Source organism: Macaca thibetana, chromosome 20 (assembly GCF_024542745.1).
Source record: "Macaca thibetana thibetana isolate TM-01 chromosome 20, ASM2454274v1, whole genome shotgun sequence".
Taxonomy (NCBI): Eukaryota; Metazoa; Chordata; class Mammalia; order Primates; family Cercopithecidae; genus Macaca; species Macaca thibetana.
Genome location: NC_065597.1, coordinates 51,743,576 through 51,750,130, shown reverse-complemented (window position 1 = coordinate 51,750,130; position 6,555 = coordinate 51,743,576).

The window sequence follows — 6,555 nt, the reverse complement described above, 5'->3', positions numbered from 1 at the left end:
ACTGTGCAAAGATAGAACGGTCTTCCTCCAGAATCAATGAGCTCCTATTCACTGGAGGCCTTCAAGGAGAGACCGGGTTATTCTTACGCAGGATGTTGTACAAGCTGCTCGTACAAAAGATGGGTGATCCAACGTTTCAAAGTAGCTTTTAATCACTGAAATTCTAGAAATCTGTGTGTCTTGATGCCTTTCCTTTAAACTATTTCAGCTTCAGGTAGTATTTCCGCTTGAGGAGCTTACTTATTTTAAAACCAAAGGCAAACTTCTAGAGTGCTCGAAAATCACCACACATATTCTACCTTCTAGGAGGTTCTAGAAAGACGCTTTAAATCATTTGAGTTAGGGGTTTCCTGCAAAACTAAATGCTATTTCCTCTACCCCAGAGCTGTAACATTCTTCATGTTCTCTGTACCGTATTGTTGAGAATAATCAAAGGAGTCCATTCAGTAAGGTAGGGGCGGGGAGCACAACAGATATATTAATATATGGGGTGTGTGAGGGGGAAGTGTTGTATTCCTAGGCAGTGTTCATAATTGGTTTTATAGATCTTTGATGAAATTTCAGGGCCGGGCGCGGTGGCTCAAGCCTGTAATCCCAGCACTTTGGGAGGCCGAGACGGGCGGATCACGAGGTCAGGAGTTCGAGACCATCCTGGCTAACACGGTGAAACCCCGTCTCTACTAAAAAATACAAAAAACTAGCCGGGCGAGGTGGCGGGCGCCTGTAGTCCCGGCTACTCGGGAGGCTGAGGCAGGAGAATGGCGTAAAAACCCGGGAGGCAGAGCTTGCAGTGAGCTGAGATCCGGCCACTGCACTCCAGCCTGGGCGACACAGCGAGACTCCGTCTCAAAAAAAAAAAAAAAAAAAAAAAAAAAAGAAATTTCAGGCTTACCCTGAACTGAGATCCAACTTTCTGAAACCCTAGCTCTTCTGAGGGGTTAGCCTTCTCTTCCTCCTACTAGAGGTTATAGGTGAACAGAAGGCATGGATTAGCAGGCATCATTTTTACCAAAGGACACGGGTCTGCAGAAGACACGTCAGCAAGATCCATGGATCAGCAGGAGCCATGAGTCGGCTGCAGCCGTGAGTCAGAGGTGGCTGTGAGTCACCAGGAGCCATGGGTCAGCACGACCCATGGATCAGCAGGAACAAGGGGTCAAGAGAAACTGTGGTTCAGATAGAACTATTAATCTGTAGAAACCATGAGTCAGCATGAGCCAAGCTTCGTCAGCTGCCACAGGTCAGCAAGAAACATGGTTCAGCATTTTTTTTTTCTTTTCAGACAAGGTCTCACTTTGTCACCTAGAGTGGAGTGCAGTGGTGTGATCATAGCTCAGTGCAGACTCGAACTCCTGGGGCTCAACTGATTCTTCTGGTTCAGCCTCCTGAAAAGCTGGAACTACAGGTGTGCACCACCATGCCAGGCTAATTTTTTGTTTTATTTGTAGAGACAGTGTCTTGCTATGTTGCTCAGGCTTGTCTAAACTCCTGGGTTCAAGGGATCCTCCTACCTCAGGCTCCCAAAGTGCTGAGATGACAGGTATGAGCCACTGCACCAGGCCCTGCAGAAACTTTTCTGGGCACCTTGGGTTAGCAGGGGCTATGGGTCATGGGACTCATTCTCAGTAGGAACCATACATCACCAGGGAGACTCAGGTAGTGGGGGAAGAGGACAAAAGACACACAGAAAGATGGCAGTGCTAGATTTGAAGGTGACTGATGCCAAAAGGTAATGGAAGCTATGATTGAACAAAAGCTAAAAAGTAGCAAGAAGTTGAGTGGAGAGCACTTAGTTATAATAGTATCAATAGTATAGGGAATAAGTAAGCTACCATCATAATAGGGTAGGCAACAATGTTTCTGAGAGGGTGGCAAGACAGCCAAGTGTATATAGAAGCATTGAATCCTGAGCGATCTAATTCCTGAACAATATTTTGTCTCTGTGAGAACTGGCAGTTTGGCAATTGATATTTTTGTCTTTCCTAATTTCTGAAGTATCCTTATCACGAACATCTACTGCTAATGATTTCTTTAGGCTGGATGCCTAAAAGAGAAATTCTTCAGACACATTATACAAGTTTAATTTTTTTGGGTTCTTGACACATATTGCTACATTACTTTTCAAAAAATGTATAAATTTACTCTCTCCCACCTTCTAATTAAAATACTTATAAAAATGTATTCTCAAAGGTACCAAATTTCAAGGGGAAGTGAAATCATTAGTTTTGCTGTCTTTCAGGAATTTCTAGTACAAAAAAATCAGATGAATGCCTCAAATGTAGAGTGAGAGGGCAAAGGAGATTGGTACTTGCCATCCTGACTATATATTCTACCATGTTAGTCAGAACTCTGGGTTTACGAGGGAAAGAATCCATTTCAAACTGGCTAAAGTCAGTAAAAGTAGTTTATAAGGGCATGAAACTCGTAAATCTATAAAGTAGTGTGATTTCAGGTGTGGCTGGATCCTGGGTCTTGATGATGTCAATCAGGATATACACATCTACTCTTCAACCCCACCTCAACCCAGTGGTTGAAAGTTCTGAATGGTCAAGTCAGTTTTGTTCAATGTCCTCCATGTTGGAGACAGATATAGAGGGAAATTTCATGTCTCCACCCACTCCAAGCTATCTGACTTGGGAAAGTTATGGTTTTTTAATGGAGATGGAGTGGGCAAGTCAAAACATATGACCACAAGCCCATCTTATAAACATGGGGGCTTCAGGACATCCTTCAACTGGGTAGAAGCTGCTTTTGAAACAGTTCAAAACTGTTTGAAGATTTCCACTTGTATAGTGGCAAAAAGTACAATTACTTTTGCACCAACTTAATAATTTTCATTTCATATGTCTTCTAGAATCTAGGCTACAATTTCCAATGGCACAACTTTACAGGCTAGGGAAAGAATGGACTGGTCTGCTATATCCAAGAGGTGGAATCAATGACAGTGATAGTTTGTGCCTGGAACAACCATAGGAACAATGCATGAAAATGCCTTTTAAGTATCATTTTTAATAGCAGCATCATAGTCTGTCACTTTGGGGGAGTGAAGGTTGATGACACACCTGCTATTGTGCAATATCTGGAAGCTTTCTGTTGACAGCAGCCTGGTCCACTTAGGCAGAGTCAATCCCTCTCCCCCATGGCATCCTGGAACAAGGAGAGCCAGTTGTGATTTCATTCAGGCCCTTCTAAAATCTCACTAAGCAAAAACAACTGTCCCTAGGTGTTCAGGAAACATCAACTCATCCTTCCCCTAACATGTTCTTCTTCCGGATAAAAACATTTTCAGAATGTCACATGCTCCTGAAAATGTACTTCCTTGTATGCAAAACCTGCTAACAGTTCCCTTGAGAAGTGTTTGAACGTATAATGAGTGCCCAGGCTCCCGGTGTCAGATCTGTGATGGAGAGGATTCTCTCCCCAAGGCAGCGTTCCCTCCAAGAACTTCCACCAAGCGACCCTGGGGAGCAGTTGGTGTTAACTCCAGGCTGCTGTGGTCAGGAAACCACTTTGCGTAAGAACTCAATCCTCTTTTTCCTCAAGGCCCCCATTCTGTAATATAAAATTGGGTCTCTTTTAGGCTGGTCAGAATCTGCTTTCCTTCGCCTTCCATAGAACTTGTCTCTAAGGGGTCCCAAATCTATCTTTATGGGCCACACCATTTGGTGGGGGACACAGAGGTGCAATTAAGTCATGATGATACAGTTTGAAAAGTACCAATTCTAAGACTAATCAAAATGATAGAGAATCTTAGGAGAAGGAGGAGAAAAATTTGCCCAGGAAATCTAGAAAACTTAGGGATAGAGGAAGCTGTCAAATTCAGTCTTGAAGAACAGGAGTTTGTCAAGGGGCAGATCACGAGGTCAGGAGATCAAGACCATCCTGGCTAACAAGGTGAAACCCTGTCTCTACTAAAAATAAAAAAAAAAATTAAAATTAAAAAATTAGCTGGGTGTGGTGGCATGCTGAGCACCTGTAGTCCCAGCTACTCAGGAGACTGAGGCTGGAGAATCGCTTGAACCTGTGAGGTGGAGGTTGCAGTGAGCCGAGATCACACCACTGTGAGACTCCATCTCAAAAAAAAAAAAAAAAAAAGAAAAGAGTTAACATTTATTGAACACTTATTGTGTGCCACTCATGGTTCTAGGTGTTTGACATGTATTACGTGTATTAATTATATAATATTTATATGTTATTACATTCCTTTAATCCTCACAGCAGCCATATGTAGTGGGTGCTAATATTACTCCCATTTTACAGATAAGGAGACTGAGGCCCAAAGAGGTTAAATTATTTGCCTAAGGTCACACTTCAAGTATGTGGTAGACCTGGAATTCTACTTACACATTTTTATTTCAGAGCTTATGTTCTCAGCCTCGTTGCCATTCTGCCAGAAAAAGCAACTGGATCTGTGTAATAAAAGGTAAGGAGGCATTGTGGTGGTTTCAATATATGTCCAGATTTTTTTGATTTTTTTTTTCCTAGTTTAGCTGGAGTCTAATTTCCCTCTCCTTAAGTATGGGCTGGGCTTAGTGTCTCGCTTTCCGTAAAAAATATTAGAAGTGACAAGTGTATGGCTTTGGAGACTAGGTCATAAACAGCAGTGTGGCTGTCTCCTCCCTCTCTTCCTCGGATTCCTCACTAGGGGAATGCCAGCTGCCATGTTGTGAAGACACTCAAGAAGCCCCCTGGAGAGGTCTGTATGATGAGAACCCCTCACCGTGTGTCTGGCCAACAGCCAGCCAGGAACTGAGTGAGGCCTCCTGCCCACAATCACATAAGTGAGCTTAGAAGCTGATTCCCCAGTCCCAGTCAAACCTTCAGATGACTTCAACCTTAAGCAACAATTTGATTGCAACATCCTCCAAATCAATAACTAAACTAGTTCAAATTCTTGACTCACAGATACTGTGGGAAAATAAATGTGGGTTGTCTTAAGCCACTAACTTTTGGGATAATTTGTTACACAGCAACAGATACTAATACTGGCACGAGAATACCTTGTGTCTTCAATGTACGTGGGCAGTCAGTATTTCAGAGCTGAAAGCTCAGGCTTTATAGAGGACTAGCAAAGAGGAGTGAGGCGTTCAGGATAAATGATAAAGCACGACAGCCATTCTGCAAGTACACAGGACCTACTTACCAAAAGCAGCTCTCCAGTCTCTGACACCTCCAGAAAATGCCTCCATTTCTATAACTTCTGGTTTGTGCCACCGTATTGCTTTTACTATATTAATCCTTGTTGTGCAGCCATTTGCAGACATGCCTTTCTTTCTGACCAGATGGCAAGCTCCTGGAACGCTGGGCTCACATTTTATTCCTCTTCCTCCTTGCACACAATCCTTTGGTCACTGCAGGAGCCCCATAAATGTTTGGGGGATGAATGCCGCTCACTCAGAAGCCACATGGCTGATAAATTGACTTTTATTCAATTCCAGCCAACATGCAGTTTGCTTGTTTTTGGCCCGGAGAATCAGGTCTGTGAGAAGGATGGATGGAAACTCGAGAGGCAAATTAGTTTGAAGTACTGGTAGAGCTGGACAGTTCAGAGTGGTGTGGAATGATTAACACCTATGTGGACTCAAGAACAATGCATAACAGAACTTTAACAGTGAGCCAATGAAGATACAGCAATAAACCAGGGTTATTCTTGGAGGTAAGGAAGGCTGGTCACCAAAGGAAATACACATCAGTACAACCTGTAGTTTCTATGTACCATTTGAATTAATCCCCCCCATCCTCCTCCTATCTGCCTTGTTCTCGTCACTGTTTGCTCAGTTCCTGCACATACAATATGTTTGATACCTATCTATTGAGTGAAAAAATGTTGATTTAGCCTGTAACTAATAATCATGGCACCCCACTTCTTTAGATTGTTCCTACAGAGGAGTTGGGTCTCATGTTTGCTGGTGTTTATAGATAAAGAAGGACGTCATTCAGTCATAGAAGGCTAGGGACAGACACATCCTAGCATCAGTAGGCAGGCAAAGGTTATCAGACCCCTAGGAAGTGCAGGACCGTCATAAGTAAGAGAAGAGCCTCAACCATGTCAGGGTGTGTAGGAGACCTCTGTTCTTTTGTGGGCTATCTGTTATTTTCTCCTTTTGCTTTTAGTAATAGTTCCCTGAGTTACATTGGAAAACCATCCTTTTCTTCTTTGTCCGTATGATTTGAATAAAGAGAGCTCTCTGCCTCTGCATCCTGGGAAGGACAGGTGCCCCAGACCTGGTCAATAGAAGCTCTGAGTTCTCCTGGCAACAGTGATTTGTTCCGAAATGGGCAAGTGACCCAGTCAGAGCCTGTGAGATTCAAGGCAAGTGACCCAGTCAGAGCTAGTGAGATTCAGTAGGACTTTTGCTACCACGCTGGAAGAGAACTTGCCCTCTTTTCTGCTGCACTTGAGCCTGGGAGAAGTTGGCTTCAGAAGTTTTGTCATCTGTCTTGACATCAATTGGTAGAACTGAGAATGAAGCCAACAGAATGAAGTCAGAGGTTGGACAGCATAAGAAACAGAATTCTGAGAACATAATTCAGACTCTCAATGAGGCCATATCC